Source organism: Macrobrachium nipponense, chromosome 6, assembly GCF_015104395.2.
Source record: "Macrobrachium nipponense isolate FS-2020 chromosome 6, ASM1510439v2, whole genome shotgun sequence".
Taxonomy (NCBI): Eukaryota; Metazoa; Arthropoda; class Malacostraca; order Decapoda; family Palaemonidae; genus Macrobrachium; species Macrobrachium nipponense.
Genome location: NC_061108.1, coordinates 3,432,571 through 3,450,551, shown reverse-complemented (window position 1 = coordinate 3,450,551; position 17,981 = coordinate 3,432,571). Strand labels below are relative to the sequence as shown.

General features: G+C 34.7%; 1 long non-coding RNA gene across 1 annotated transcript in view; it reads right to left on the bottom strand.

Moving 5' to 3' along the window:
• Positions 1-17,981, bottom strand: part of LOC135216699 (uncharacterized) — a 36,189-nt gene that overhangs the window by 502 nt on the left and 17,706 nt on the right. The window lies entirely within an intron of this gene.

The window sequence follows — 17,981 nt, the reverse complement described above, 5'->3', positions numbered from 1 at the left end:
TAAATAAATTATATAATGAGCCCATAAAAACATCACAAGGTATTGAGTTTCTACCTTTTGATATTTTTATGGGCTCTTTTTATTAGATGGAATTCTATTTTAACAAAAAATATTTCACAGTCACACACATATATATACTTACATTATATATATATATCTATATATATATATATATATATATAGATATATATATATATATCTATATAATATATATATATATATATATATATATAATATAGATATATATATCTATATATATCTATATATATAGCTATATAGATATATATATATATATAATCTATAAATATATATATATGGATATATATATATATATAGAGATATATATATATATATCATATATATATATATATATATATATATATATATATCTAGATATATATTAATATATATATATATTATATATATATAATATATATATATATATATTGACGAAGTGCCAAGTATCTGGTTACTACACTCACTTACCATTCATTAATTGTTACCTCACAACAGCCAGACACCTGAACCCTCATCACAGGTATTAAACGACTGAATACTCTAAAGGCAACAGTGATCCCTTAAACAACTTACCAGTATTGCAGAAAATCATACTAAGTTTATCAAAACAGGTGTGAGGTAATCTTGTAAGTAATAACTTTAATCAAAGGGCGTCACTCCATGAACAACTTTAAAAGTCTAAGTATTTCCCTGATTTCAGAAGTCTAAGTACTTCCCTGGTTCTTAGTCACTTTAAGTTAATTGAATTAAAACAGATCAATTATCACTCTATGTTTCTACCTAACATCAATATAATCATAATTAAATGTATGTATACTGGTGAGAAATGAAATACTTATAAAAATTATTAATACAAAAATTTATTTTCCAACTCAAAATTATAAGTGAAATTCACAATATCAGGGAAAATTACTGTTACTTGAAAACAAAGTAAAGTTTAATTAATTCTTGAATCAATTAAGTAAAATTAAATCAAAATTAATTTATCACAAAATTCAAGAAAATTAACTCAATCAAAATTTAAAAGTGTTAGGCAATAATTGAAATTTGGAAATTAATTCACAAGTGCTAAACAACAATAAAACTTGAAAAGAATTCTAAGTAAATGCAAATTAATTCACAAGTGTTAAATTTAATTAAATGTGCAATGATTAAGTAAAGAAAATAACGAAGTTAATTAAATTGTGAATGTAAATGAAAACAGAAAAATGTGGAAAATACCAAAATTGCAAAAAGTATTAATCACACAGAATATAAAATAAAAACACACACTTCAATAAGAAAATGGATAAATGCACCAAAAATAAACACTTCAATAAGAAAATGGATAAATACACTTCAAATGAAACAAACACAAAACACAAAAATTTGCAATGTGTAAAAATGTAAATCTTTTCACTCAAACCATTGTAACCATTAGTTATTAGTTATCTAAGCCATCGTAACCAATAGTTATTAGTTTCTTACCAAACCATCATAACCATTAGATATTAGTTTTTACCAAACCATCATAACCATCAGATATTAGTTTCTTACCAAAACATCAGAACCGTTAGATATTAGTTGCAACTAATAAAAATGTAACACACTTTACCTTCTTGGTATACCAAATTTCTTTCTTTGCTGCAGCTTGTTTCACACTCACAAAAACAGGCGCCGTTACACACTAATATAATGTTTGTTCACATCCCACAAAAACACTGAATAATACTAAATAGCTCTAAGAAATATCAAATCTGAAATCTAAAAGTTACGAGTGACTATTCAGTAAGTATGAAATCATTACATTACTTTGAAATCAAAAGTGCTGTGCGATGGAGAGAGAGAGAGAGAGAGAGAGAGGAGGAGAGAAGAGAGCGAGAGAGAGAGAGGAGAGGAGAAGAGAGAGAGAGAGAGAGAGAGAGAGAGAGAGAGAGAGATGTAAAAGCTTTGAGGATTTAAGCCCGAATGAATCTCTTCCTTACGAAAGCTGGACAGTAGAGATGACACAAATCGTTTTGGGACACAAGTCTTTCCAGAAGCTTCGAATGTGACGCAACTTTACAGACAAACTGCGAAATCTGGACGTGGCATTCGGCAAAGACATACGCGTACGAAATGAGTATACATTCTTGTATGTACCAGTTTAACAAAGACTCGTACCTGATCAAGACAGAAATCGAGTGATAATTAAGATTGACATGTTTTGATAACAATACAAAGACTGCCAGCTCTCTTAATCTAGAGGTGATGAAAAGTAACTGAAACAATTCTAGCTTCAAAAGGACAAAAATAATCTCTCTCTCTTTATACTACGTTATATATTCTTTTTAAATTATGTTATGTGAAATCTGAACACACATTTTAAATATCCTAATTCTAAGCTAGCTAGTAATCTGAAAAAATGTTGCCAAAATCCTCTACATAATATTTTATACAGTCAAAGAGGGGATATATGCGTTTTGAAAGTAGCAATATATAATATACCTTCCCCTAGAAGATTGTTTATCACGGTGTTGAATCTGACGATTCACAACGAGATAAATAATCAGCAACTACATTGTTTTTGCCACTAATGTGCTGCACTCTTAAGTTATACTGTTGCAGGCACAAAGACCACCTGGTCAGTCTTTGATTATGGTTTTTCATTCTCTGGATAAATGATAGTAGATTGTGATCAGACAACACTAAAATTTCTTCATTCCTAGGTCTGTTCACATACACTTCAAACTTTTTCAATGCGGTGATTAAGGCTAAAGTTTTCTTCTCGATTGTCGAGTATACTTTCTGATGTTTTTTCAATTTTGAAGACATGAAGCACACAGGATGGTAGATATTATTTTCATCTTCTTGAAGTAGAACAGCTCCAAGTCTGGAGCTTGAAGTACTGGTCTTGAAGTTAGAATGGCGTTTACCTTCTCAAAGGATTCTTGACACTGGAGTCCAAACAAACTTAGCTTTGGGACTAGTTAAGTCTGTCAAGGGAGCTACTACGGCTGAGAAATTTGGGCAGAAACGACGATAGAATCCAGCCATGCCTAAAAATCTCTGTAGCTGTTTCCTGGTAGGTGGGGTAGCCTTACGGATACCTTCTACATTAGCATTTACTGGAGTAAGAAGGCCATTCCCAACTTCAAACCCAAGATACTACACAGTTGCCTTTCCAAACTCACTCTTCTCTAGGTTGACTGTTAGTCCTGCTTCTTGTAGTTTCTTGAAAACTTTCCTCAGAATCTTCAGATGTTCTTCCCACGTTGTAGAGTAAATCACTATGTCATCCAGGTATACACCTAATCCTTCTATCGATCCTAGTAGTTGATCCATCTCTCGCTGGAATGTTACAGGTGCATTCATCAGACCAAACGTCAGAACAGTATACTGATACAGTCCAAAAAGTGTAATAAAAGCTGACAGCAACTTGGCATTCTCCGCTAAGGGAATTTGATTATATCCTTGGAAACAAACTTGGCTTGCCCAATATTATCAAGTAACTGATCTATAAGAGGCAAAGGATAATTGTCAGCCACACTGATGAAATTCAGTTTCCTATAATCAGTACACATTCTAAATGAACCATCAGGTTTCTTCACTAACACACATGGAGAACTGAAGTGACTTGAACTGGGTTCTGCTGATCCATGTTGCAGCAAATACTCAACTTCTTTCTTCAAAACATCTTGATGATATAGTGATAAGCGATAGGCTCTTTGCTTGATTGATTTTCCATCTTCTTTAATCTTGATCTCATGCTTAGTCAGATCAGTTTGCCTAGGCACATCTGTAAAAATTTCTGGGAAACTTCTAATTACTTCACTTAAATCTTCACCTTGTTCAACACTCAGATGTTTCAACTTCTCCAAATTTTCCAAAATTGAAGAATTATTCATCTTGCTTTCAGCTCCCAATTTGTAGCCAACATCATCTTCTGTAGATAAAGTTGTTTGTGTTACTGACGCAGTTTCAATTTTAGTTTCTGAGAAATAAGGTTTCAAGAGGTTCACATGTATCTTCCTTTGTCTTCTTCTTCTTTCTGGTGTCTCAATCACATAAGTTCTATCACTCAATTTCTGAATTATCTTGTAAGGACCTTGAAATTTATTAGTGAGGGGAAATCTCTTGACAGGTAAGAACACTAACACTTCTTGACCAACACTAAAACTTCTTAGCTTAGTCTTAGCATCATGTCTCCTTTTCATTTTCTCTTGACTCACTTTCAAGTTTTCTAAAGAGAATTTTCTAATCTCTTTCAATCTTCTCCTTAAGTTCTTTACATACTCTCCTTGGCTTTCCTCTTGATTTTCTTCCCAATTTTCTGCAAGAATCTTCAACGGTCCTCTAACTTCTCTTCCAAAAATCATTTCATTAGGTGAACATCCCATACTTTCTTGATAAGCACTTCTAACTTCAAACAACATTAATGGTAAACCAACATCCCATTCTCTTCCTGACACAGAACAATACTTTGTCAGTATACTTTTCAATGTCTGGTGGAACCTTTCTAAGGCACCTTGAGTCTGGATGATAGGCAGTGGATAACTGTTGTTTCACTCCTAACAAATTCATGACATCCTGGAATAACTTTGAAGTAAAGTTCGTTCCTCTGTCACTTTGTACTATTTCTGGTATACCAAACTTTGAGAAAAACTCCACAAGTTTTTCAGTAACTATCTAGGCAGATATGTTTCTAACAGGGATCGCTTCTGGATATCTTGTCACAGGACACATTAATGTTAACAAATACTGATTTCCTTTCTTTGTCTTCGGCAGCAGTCCAACCATATTTATAATCACTTTGCTAAAGGTTCTCCTCTAACTTCTATAGGTTGTAGGGGGGCTTTCTTGATGGTTTCATTCGGTTTTCCAGCTATCTGGCAGGTATGACACTCACAACAAAACCTGCTAACATCTTTGTGAAGTCCAGACCAGAAAAAATATTTCAAGATCTTCTCCAGTCTTTTTGATTCCCATATGTCCAGACTCATGGGCTACTGCTACCACTTGCTTCCTCAATAGATATGGAATCAAAATTTGATGATATTCGCCCCATACAGCATCTCCTGGTATATCTGTAGGTCTATACTTCCTCATCAGCAAACCTTCCTTCAGATAATAACAGGTAGGAGTTTATTGCATCTCTTCTCGATCAACAACCCTGAAGAACAAATCAGTTAACGATGCATCCTTCTTCTGCAAGTCCATTAGCTTCTTTCTTGTCACTTGACCAACTTCAAGGGTTGAATTCTCAATATCTGCTAACTCACTACTGTAGTTTCACTACTGTCTTCAGGAACACTTTGACTACTCGGAGTCTCTTCAGGAATATCAGGTTCTTCTTCTTCGTCGTCGTCGTCGTCTTCTTCATGGGAAATCTCTTCTTGGTCAGCACTATGGGAAACATCACTTCCCTGGAACAATTCTTCTAAGCACAAAGATCCTTCACTTGATCCTTCTTGGATGTGTAAATCCTCAGTTTCTTCACTTGCAGTCATAGTCCTCTTCATACTTCTGGTAGTTACACAACTAGGAAACAGGTGGGGGTTATTCTTCTCCAACTCTACTGTACGACTAATCCTCAATGGTTTGTCTGTCACTACAGGACAAGGAATAAATGGCATACCACCAACTTCATCCCCCAACAGAACATGTACACCTTCCACACCCAGTGAGTCCTTTACAGCAAAATCAACATTCCCTGACACCAATTCACATGACAGGTGTAAGCGGCATATAGGAGTTACTTCCTCTCCTCCTATACCCTTCAAAATAACCGAATCTCCTGTGAGAATCTTCTCCAACTGAGGGTGAGAACCACGTACTACCACACTACGGCTACTCCCTGTATCACGTAATATCTTGACTGGTACCTGTATTAGGGCTGTTGCCTTGCATAATAAGGCGCCCTATGAGGTAATGTTAGACTTGCGATAATCTTACGCTAAGTCGGTTGGTTATGCACTTCCATACTCATTGGAGTGTCTTGGGGTTTGCTGATAACTTACAAAGTGGTTATGACGACGATGTGTTAAACTCATGATGATATCCTTTCTGATGTGAGGTTTCTAGTAGAAAACACGAAGTATAAAAAATAGTTCTATTCTCTGAGATTACATGATGAATATAGGATTGTACAGGTCTGCCAATGACGATGGCTTGATCGCTTCTGCCAATGATGATGGCTAATTCTGTTCTGTTCCCCATCTCGGTTACAAGTCATAAAGGAAGCAGACAGTAGCTCGAACATATGAACATACATACAAAATGAGACACATTAGAAATCACGTAGGCCGTTTGAATTATAGGTCGCAGTAGTTGTCTCAAGCAGGAAGCTTGGACTAATGTTTCAAAACAAATGAATGACCACAGGTGACGGCATGTCAACTTAGCCTACTTTATTGTATACGTCATCTTTATCGTCTCTGGTCTGATCACATTCCTGCAAGCAATCTGGTTGACCTCTTTAGTTTTAGTTTTATATATATAAATATATATATATATGGAATAACATTCCATATTTTTATTATGTAATCACTTACATAAAAGCTCGGTCAGCTACAAAACCAACCACTGAATATTACTCAAGCTTGACTTGCATTTGACTTATAGGAGTGTGATACAGACACTATGTGAATATATATAGAAATATAGAAAATACTTATAAGTAAAAAAAAAATTCATGGTGTACACAAATACAGATTCAAGTAATAAGATATAAGACATAATATGCATATGATGATATTCGTAAATAATAGTGATCACAATATATATACTGATACAGTTTTTCACTTCATCTCATTAAGATACATATGCTACAGAAAATACTAATGTACTCTGATAATTGCATAGAATAAAGATTAACATGATAAAAATCATATTTTAACTGTTAAAAATTCATATATGAAGTGATAAAAATGATTAATTTTTTATGCTGACTTTTATATAACTGGTTCATTAATCCTTATACTAACTCATATATAACTGCAGTTATTGGTAAGATAAAAGGTAACAGATTGATTATAGGCTACCTGATTTATTTATACATATGTATATGGATTCATATAATTATGATTAATATATGTGCACTTAATACAACTGATTCACATAAACGACTAATCTAAGTGATTAATCTAGGTACACTTTAAATAGATTCCTAGTGCGTACACGCAAAGATATATTTCGATTCTGTTATTTATGATCATTTATATAATAGATTCCTAGTGCGTACACGCAAAGATATATTTCGACTCTGTTATATTTATGATCATTTATATATAGGATACATGATGCTTTATATATAGGATACATGACCGAGGTTATACTACTACACATTTAACTAGCGTTTGAACAACTTTTCGTCCATTACACAGTTCCAGACAACCACCTATAGCCAAATGAAATGGCCAATTCCAAATGGTTAAAACAAGGGGAAAATTGCCTGGTCAGGGTCCAACGTTCTATTTTGCGCTCATACTTGTTCTCTGCATCCTAAGCCACACGAATACGTTCGCGATGAATAAAATCGTCCCCAGCACGAGTCCTTCGCCAGCAACGTAGAGTTGAATATCCTTCTGGTCGTAATTGTCGGAAGTATGTCCCTTTTGTAGTTGATTTCCGTCAGCCACCGGAGCATTCCGCATTAAAACGAGATTAACGACAAGATACGGGTGTCGGTCGAAGAAGTCCATGAAATAAGCTTGTTCACTTATGATGGTGCTTATTCCTTTCACATTGTAGGCGGTTGTCACTTGACTGCAGTCGTCCGCAGCGACGAACGATTTTTTGAAGTTGCGATGTGAAACTCTCGTACTGCAGGATACTGTAACCAGGTTCCATTAATCAGCCTGCAAGTGAAATTATACTTGTCACAAGGGCAAAGTAAATTTAGACAACATCAAATATTGGAGGGAGAAAGCCATTAAGAACCAGACTTAACCCACATGAATTCGCTGATATTTTATGGAATTCAAAAGAGTCAGCTGTACAATCTTTTTTATCCATGGCATTAACAATGAGTGAACCTATCCAGGTCTCTGATGACTGTAAAAATATCCATAATTATAAAAAATAAACAGATATCAATACGAATCCCAAAGAAAATTCGATATTAGTGGTAGTAAGTTACCAGGCAACATAAGAGTCAAAGAGAATATTAATCATGATTCTGTATTTCTCTATGCTAACTGAAATTAAGCTGTGATAAAATCCAATCTTATGTGCCCCTAACAAAAGTTTCATATTCAATTTTCTCGCGCGCAACCTCTAAGGTTAATTTTTAAACTTTAATAGGCAGGAGATGCAACGAAAGAACCCACTATGTAACTAATTTCTATATAAACTGGGTTTTTCAAGAAAATGTGACATTTTCCCATGAATGTGATTTACTTGAATTGTAATAGGCTGATGTTGCAAGTAAATTTTTCATATCCATGACCTGATACTTCTAAATGTCCATTTACCAATATCATAAGCTGATTTATTGACTCTAATTGTCTATGAGGTTCAGAAAAAAATTAATTCATTTTGATATTATAGAAATTTTATTTGCTTATTTTGTTCATTAATTTTAAAACGATTGCAATTCCTTAACTAAAGTTGCATTGCACACATGGATAAGAATAGGTTATGGCTATGTCATGTCATCGTGACCCATGAACCACATGTGAAGTTCATGAGCTAAGCATTCCTCTCTCCAGTCAACCTGCTTTGCAAGCACAAGACGACACACACAGATGAAGCCTGTGCAAGCAGATTATTGAGGTTATAAGGAACAATGATGATTCAGCAATGATGACGTCGTCACCTGGCAGGAGATTGCTCTCAGCCAGCTTATGCATTACGTTACTTGCTGTAATAAATACGACTTTACTATGAGATTCAGGGCCTCTGTAACACGGTTTTTTCGCAATAACTTTTTATCTATGCATTTCATAAGTATAACGCTTATTCTGAATACATATTATATCAACACATAAATTTTGAGTGTATTCTGCACTACGTAGGTTGAATAAATTTGGTACTTATAATGTAAAAGTGGCCTTTTTGGAAGACGGGCCAACTTACTCAGAGAAAAGGTTTCGAACGCACTCGTTATGTAACTTATGACAACATTTCTTCCCTCTTTCTCGATGGATGATTGGCTATACGTAACGAAGGCTAAACCTCTGGCAACAATGACATACAAATGTAAATACAAGCAAAGCAGTACACCTTTATGAACTCTGGAACCTCTCCACTGATAATTGTCATAATGAACAAACCAACAAAATATGTTAATAAATACAAAAACACTTCGATTATTAGTCTAACCCCCAAAATAAGTTTCCAAAGAAATTACAGTCTACTTTATAGGTCACAATCAGATTGACAAGATGTAGGGAATAGTGGGTAATTATCAAAAACATAGTAGACAAGCTTGATTTGATAACTGCTATATCCAATGTCAAGCAATTTTTATTTATTGGCTATCTACCTATTTACTGAAAAAAAATAGCCGGTACCGTATATTGGCTTTAAACCTTCACCAATAATTATCGTCAGAATGCTGACTTTCCATGAGGCTCCCCACCCACTTTTTTCGCCTCGTTATAATTCAGGATAACACTGAAGGCTACCATGGGCATTGTTGGATTAGAAAATTTAACTTCTGGCTATAAAAACTAATTTCTCGAGTAGTTGTAAGAAGTGCTAAATGATCCTCAAGGATCCCAGCAGTTGGCCTCTAAAGAATGTTTAATCCATGTATATTTGATTACTTATACTGGGTTGCAGGCACTACTGCTACAGTAGTATTACTACGCTAGCACTGATATCCTACCCACATCTATGTATCGTTCCGCCTTTCACAAAGTCTTTGAGTTTCAGAGCCAATGAAATTTCTGTCTGGTGGATGGGAGGGGCAACATTTAGTCAAGAGGTGTTTGTTTACCTTGCTTACGTAATGAATGTTTTTCGACTCTTGGCTCGTAATCATTGGCCATGGCGTCGGCTAGATCATTTTTACTCTATAAAAATTAAAACTATCGGGTTTAGGTTATTGATAATGCTGACAAAATTTGTGTGTGGTTGTAAAATATATATATGTCAACTTTCAGCTACATCCGATGCTTTGACAAGGAACAAAGTCGAAAAAACCGTGTTACAGAGACCCTGAATCTCATAGTAGTACTCCAGCCACATGAGAAGAATGTCTAAAAAAAAAAAACAGTACCAAAATTGAACAATATATTAGTTTCATGTTGGAAATCTGCATGATTGTAAATAAATGTAATTATGTTAAATTAGATATTCCTTATTCAAACTAATGAAAAAAGGTTTCCATACAAATTCTTTATATATTATTTGCACTGTAAGATCCATATAGGATTATTCCATAGATATACATTTTCACTTCTAGACTTCCTGACTTTAAAATCTATTTTATTTTATTTTATTTTATTTATTTATTTTATTTTATTTTATTTTTTTTTCATTGACTACGAATATAAATCACCGGGATAGACAATATGTCAGTAGGTTTTGATATGTGTTTGAACTTTTAGCTTATTTGTCATTACTAAAGCGTTAAGTTAGAGTTCAAATCTTTACGCATATATATTTGGATATTTAATTAACCTATGGTTACGTTTTGCTTATTGATTTTATCGTGATTCCTTTTTTGTTATAATTTGTAACCCTTCCGACTTCTTACGGAGTGTATTATATCGACTCCACTTGTATCCATATTTATCTTATTTTATTTATTTATTTATTTATTTATTTATTTATTTATTTATTTATTTATTTATTTATTTATTTTTTATATTTGATAAATTAATGGTTGGCTTGAATATGTGGAAAAGTGTCCTAGCGGCGTACCGTATAAGGCTACTTGCGGTATCATTTCTATAGATACAAGATATGAATGATAAGGGTATTTAAAACCGCGAGAACCGCTATAATCCAGTTCGGATCCAATATCAAAGGTTGTAACTCGTAAGACATTGACACTTTCCTATTTATCCATTCTACCAAACCGATTGACTCTGGGTGATAAAATATAGTATTGGTTTTCTTAATGGAAAGGAATTCACACTACGAGTTAAGGAGATTATTATTGATTTACATCACCCGAGTCAGAGATTATTATGTGTTGAATTCCATGTTTACTGATTTAGCACTCATAAATATTCCTAGCGCACTCAATTGCGGTGTTTGTTTTTAGTGCTATCAATTCTATATAACGTGTCAAGGGAGCTATTAACACTAAGAAGTGTTTATAAAATGAATGACCACAGGTGACGGCATGTCAACTTAGCCTACTTTATTGTATACGTCATCTTTATCGTCTCTGGTCTGATCACATTCCTGCAAGCAATCTGGTTGACCTCTTTAGTGTTAGTTTTTTATATAAATGGAATAACATTCCGTATTTTTATTATGTAATCACTTACACCTGCACACTTCCTTCTTGAGTTGACAGCATACCCTCATAGATATATAGCTTAAAAGCCTCCACACTGCTAAGCCACTCACTGCTTGAGGTTACATTTCCACTGGTTGCTAAACATTCAGCTTGTTGAGTTTCATTCTTCTCTGGAGTCTGATTCTTTCCCACACTGCTCTTCGTAGTTTGTTTCACCTGGTCACCTTTTACTACTTGACCAACTGGTTTTGACAGCTGTTGATTCCGGTAACACTCTTGACTGAAGTGTCCTGCTCTTCCACCCTTGAAACAGACAACATTAGGTTTCTGTAACTGTCTTGAAAAATTGGATGAGGATTTCACATCAGTTTGCTGATGTATATTACCTTGTGTACTCTTGGTAGTATCACTTGTAGGTTTCCCATTAAATTTGTTCCTGTTATTTGGATAAGACTTAAAACCTGGGCGTTGTTGACTCTGGTAATTGACATTGTAATTACGTTTGCTACTAATTATATTTTAATCTTTACTCAGTGTAGCAGCTTTGACAAGTTTCTTCACCTCTCTCTCTCTCTCAAATAGGCTCTTATATGTTCAGGAATTTCCTTAAGATACTGTTCAAGAACAAGTAACTCTTCTAACTCATCAAAAAATTTAACTTTAGCAGCTTCTACCCAACGTTTGAAACACCTTCTCACTTTGTAAGCATAATCAAAGAATGTTCCCTTCTCATCTTTTCTTAAATTTCTGAATCTTTCATTGTAGTACTCTAGGGTCATCTGGTAAACTTGTAGCACACTGTGTTTAAGTACCTTGTAGTCTTTACACTGATCAGCTGTTAAGGCTAGATAAGCACTTCTCCCTTTACCAATTAAGACACTTTGTAGCAAAACTGACCATTTATCTTCTGGCCATCCCATACCTGAAGCCACTTTCTCAAAGTGATCAAAAAACTCATCTGGAGCTTCTTCAGTAAACTTAGGGATTAACTTTTGTACTCTTACTACATCAAATACAGGGTCTTGATTACCTTGGTTAGGGTTAGATGGTGTCAGAGGTATTGTGGATCTAGCTCTTATCAATTCCATTTCCCTTTCAAACCTTACTCTTTCTCTTTCCTCTTCTGCTGCTTTTTCTTCTTCTCTTTCTCTACTTTCTTGTTTTTCCTTGTCTATTCTTTCTCTTTCAGCTTGCCTTCTTTCTCTTGCAGCCTGCATTTTTAGCTTAATCAAATTCTCTTCTGCTTCAATGCGTCTAAGCTCTAACTCTGCATCACTTTTCTCTTTCTTTTCTGCTTGCTTATTCATAAGATCAGCACGTGCTACATTCAACAACTCTTGAGCCAATTCTAACTCATCTTCATCAGTTATTCTACCAGAGTTTATCATTGATTCCATAGCAATACACCTAATTTGTGCCTTTATCATACCAGTAGACACTTAACCATCACATGGCACTGCTAAAGCGCTCCACTGTACCTTAGTTAGAGTGGTTTCAGATAGCACTTGGATAGAAGGGGCTGCTAAAAATTCCTGAACTTTGAACTGAGCCATTTTCCTCTAAGTTATCAACTTACAATCAATACAATAAATGCAAAACAAAACTATATGGTCACTCTCCTAACAAAATATATCCCTAACACCACCAGTGTATATACTAGAGTGATAATGAAATCTGCTTTCCCGGGTCTCTGGGCACCATTAATACTTGTGACGAAGTGCCAAGTATCTGGTTACTACACATACCATTCATTAATTGTTACCTCACAACAGCCAGACACCTGAACCCTCATCATAGGTACTAAACGACTGAATACTCTAAAGGCAACAGTGATCCCTTAAACAACACCTTCCTGTATTGCTGAAAATCAGACTAAGTTTATCAAAACAGGTGTGAGGTAATCTTGTAAGTAATCAAATTAATCAAAGGGCATCACTCCATCAACAACTTTAAAAGTCTAAGTATTTCCCTGATTTCAGAAGTCTAAGTCACTTCAAGTTAATTGAAGGAAAACAGATCAATTACCACTCTATGTTTCTATCTAACATCAATATAATCATAATTAAATGCATGTATACTGGTTAAAAATGAAATACTTATAAAAATTTTAAATACAAAAATTTATCATCCAACTCAAAATTTATAAGTGAAATTCACAATATCAGGGAAAATTACTGTTACTTGAAAACAAAGTAAAGTTTAATTAATTCTTGAATCAAGTAAGTAAAATTAAATCAAAATTGATTTATCACAAAATTCAAGAAAATTAATACAATCAAAATTCAAAAGTGTTAGGCAATAATTGAAATTTGGAAATTAATTCACAAGTGCTAAACAACAATAAAACTTGAAAAGAATTCTAAGTAAATGCAAATTAATTCACAAGTGTTAAATTTAATTAAATGTGCAATGATTAAGTAATGAAAATAACTAAGTTAATTAAATTGTGAATGTAAATGAAAATACAGAAAAATGTGGAAAATACCAAAATTGTAAAAAGTATTAATCACACGGAATATAAAATAAAAACACACTTCAATAAGAAAATGGATAAATGCACCAAACATAAACACTTCAATAAGAAAATGGATAAATGCACTTCAAACAAACCATTGTAACCATTAGTTATTAGTCCTCTAAGCCATCGTAACCAATAATTATTAGTTTCTTACCAAACCATCATAACCAATAGATATTAGTTTTTACCAAACCATCATAACCATCAGATATTAGTTTCTTACCAAAACATCAGAACCGTTAGATATTAGTTGCAACTAATAAAAATGTAACACACTTTACCTTCTTGGTATACCAAATTTCTTTCTTTGCTGCAGCTTGTTTCACACTCACAAAAACAGGCGCCGTTACACACTAATATAATGTTTGTTCACATCCCACAAAAACACTGAATAATACTAAATAGCTCTAAGAAATATCAAATCTGAAATCTAAAAGTTGCAAGTGACCATTCAGTAAGTATGAAATCGTTATGTTACTTTAAAATCGAAAGTGCTGTGCGATGGAGAGAGAGAGAGAGAGAGAGAGAGAGAGAGAGAGAGAGAGAGAGATGTAAAAGCTTTGAGGATTTAAGCCCGAATGAATCTCTTCCTTACGAAAGCTGGACAGTGGAGATGACACAAAACGTTTTGGGACACAGTTCTTTCCAGAAGCTTCGAATGTGACACAGCTTTACAGACAAACTGCGAAATCTGCATGTGGCATTCGGCAAAGACATACGCGTACGGAACGAGTATATGTAAGTGTTTACATAATAAAAATATGGAATGTTAGTCCATATATATAAAAGATTGCTTGCAGGAATGTGATCAGACTAGAGACGCTAAAGATGACGTATACAATAAGTATGTAGGCTAAGATAACATGCCGTCACCTGTAGTCATTCAATTGTTTATAAACATTAGTCCAAGCTCCCTGCTTGAGACAACTACCCCGACCTATAATTCAAACGGCCTACGTGATCTGTAAGCGTTGTCTCATTTTGATTTGTGGTTGTTTCGTATGGTAACTATTGTCATTTGTATGTATGTTCATATGTTCGAACTACTGTCTGTTCCTTCATAACTTGTAACAGAGATGGTAGACAGGGAGAACAGAGTTAGCTATCGTCATTAGAAGACCTGTACCTCTTTACCTAAGCTTTATCATGTAGAGGAATAGGATTAGCCATCATCATTGGCAGAAGCGATCAAGCTATCGTTATTAGAAGACTTGTACAATCATATCTGATCTTCAGCAGTAAACTTCAGAAGAATACATATATTTTTATCGGTGTTTTCTACAAGAACCTCCTCCACCATGAGTTTAACACATCGTCGAAATAACCAACAAGATATACCGACTTCGTAAATGATCTACAAACCCCCCAGACACTCACTGAAGATGGAAGTGCAATACCAACCGACTTAGCGTAAGATTATCGCTAGTCTACATTACCTCATAGGGCGCCTTATCATACAAGGCACAGCCTAAATATTGGTGGCCAGCGTACCAGAAGAACTCTACAACTTCTCCGAAGATAAAACAGAATAATAAATCATGAAGTCAACGACGACGAAAGCAGCAGATTCTTCAGCAAAACCTAGTATCATTGTTAGTGAGCGACTTCAGAAAACAACAAGATTCGTCAAGCAACTTAGTATCATCGTTTTTAGTGAATAACTTCAAGAAACAGAACCGATGTGTCTTTTTCCTACGGCAACGCAAGCTTCGTCTCTCATTAGAATCATTCAAGAAAACATCGTTATGTGAGCGTTTCAGCACTTCAAGAAACAAACGAACGCGTCTGCAGCATCGGATCTTTTCAAGGGACTCGAATCATCGAATAACGCGCACGGGGGGGGGAAACTGAAGCCAAACCGGGTCATCCGCTAAATAGAGAAGGAGGACCAAGGCCGTGTGTCGTTATCGGAACACCGTGACTTCCCACAAAAGCAAGCTAAGTACAATTTTTTTATTCATTTGGAGTAACTTTGAGTGTTTCCTTTGCAGGTCGAATTTCGTTATTCCTGTGGCTGAAGTTACGAGACATTCTTAATCTTACTTTTTTACAGAATTATCTACATCCAATTGAGATTTCGCTACTGCGAGTTTTTATCTTTGAGTGTCTGTTTCCAGAAGTTCTACTGAAATATCATAAATCATATACTATGTTAATTTTATCATTTTGGGTGATTATTAATCCCTTACGTAACAAATCATATTCAAACAGTGAATATGGCGTTTTACGCAGTGGGACGTCTGTATTTATACAGATGCATGGGATAGGGTCTTAAGCACCGTAGTGAATTAGAAAACACACAAAAACCAATGGAACACCCGTACAAATCTATAATAAATAGAGGTAAACACTATTTCGGGTCATGACAATAAATGCTCCTTTGCAAAGTCCCGATCACAGTTTTAGCCTTGAGTTTTTTGAGTTATATAAATATCGAACTCAATGACTCAACTAACTTTAAAAATATGGGCTGGATTGCAAGGAATAACATGTCTGTAAAAAAACTTTCATCAGGCTAAATGCGTGACCAGGATCCTCACTATTTCAAATTTTAGCAAGAATGAAGTACAAACAGTTATATGGAATGCAATAGTGATAACTTGTCTTATTAGTAATCGCTCAGTTCCTAAATAGTTCGTCTTCATTGCTTTATACGTAACCAGCAACATATGCTAAAAAAACACACAATACGTTGCCGATGGTAATAAAGAGAAGGATCCTAATTATACAAAAACAAAAAGAAATAGAAACAGTAAGCCCGTTCAGATCAAACAAGCAAACTCGGTGACTGTGTCACCTAGTCAAGCGGTCAAGGTCAGTCAAACTGCCGAAGTGTTCAAAGCATAGCAAATTCCACACAATAAGCGACTCTAGCAGAGTGGGGAAAAACGCGACGTTGGTTCATACATGCCAATTCTTTTTTTGAATTAAAAGGATTTTTCTATGAAAACACACGACCGTATAAATAATCAGAGCAGGTTTTCGTTTTTTTAATACGTAAAGTTATTATTAGTAGTGTGGATAAAGCCCGACTGTACGCGCCCGTAAAAAATTAGAATATCTTATTTATTCCTTTTAGTACAATTAATTACCTGTATTTACGACTCACCGTCTGTTGTTCGAACTTCCCTAATGAGAAGTCCGGATAAGGCGAGCGTTTACAGCTACCTCTATAGTTATAAAAAACATTGATCTGTATCTAGTGTAATTGTAAGATTCATCTAGGGTATACAAATATTAACTTACATCCTGCAAAAATAAGGCGTGTTTATCAAAGGGAAATCCTATAAACCTTCAAACATATTTAAATCCGTTTGAACAAAAATGAGACAGTTAATCAAATAATAACTTATATAAAGGAACTATACATTTGTCTCATAAATGTAACATTGTTCAAATGACCCAACAGAATTCTCCACAACCGCAGTCGCACTTTGCACGCAAAATCTCGAGAAGCATGCACCCTCGAATGTCTTAGTGCGTGTAAAAAAGAGACTTTGCTGGGAAATGAAATTTTAATCCTTCCCGACACTCTGAAATATAACGATTTCCGCGAACAAAGCCCTAGACACGGTTGACTCGCTGCAAACAAGTTAATATAGTAATCCACAAAAACCTATACATATAAATATCGCATTTCTTTTATTGTTGCTAACTTTTAATCCCGCCCAACCAGTCGTGGATGAATCTCTCTGATAATCTATCTAAAGTAATATCAGTAAAGTCATTCAAGCAGAGGTGATTCAGCAGAAATTTCTTTTTATCTTTTACCTGAATACCAGGAAGTTTCTCCACTAGCGAGTGATCTCTGGGAAAAACGGATGTAATTTAACACAAAATACGGTCTAAGGACAAAACATAAAGCTATATACGTACCTTCGTATAGACTCTCACTGCAATTTCAAAATAGAGATAAATGACGAAGTTGAAATATGTTAGTAATAGGAGCCATTAGGAAATCAAATAGCCCATATAATTTTCCCTCAAAACGTCATGCCATAAAAGATCGGACTTGGCGTATCTGCGTAGATTTCTGTCGCTTAAACAAGGAAACGACTCCCGATAGTT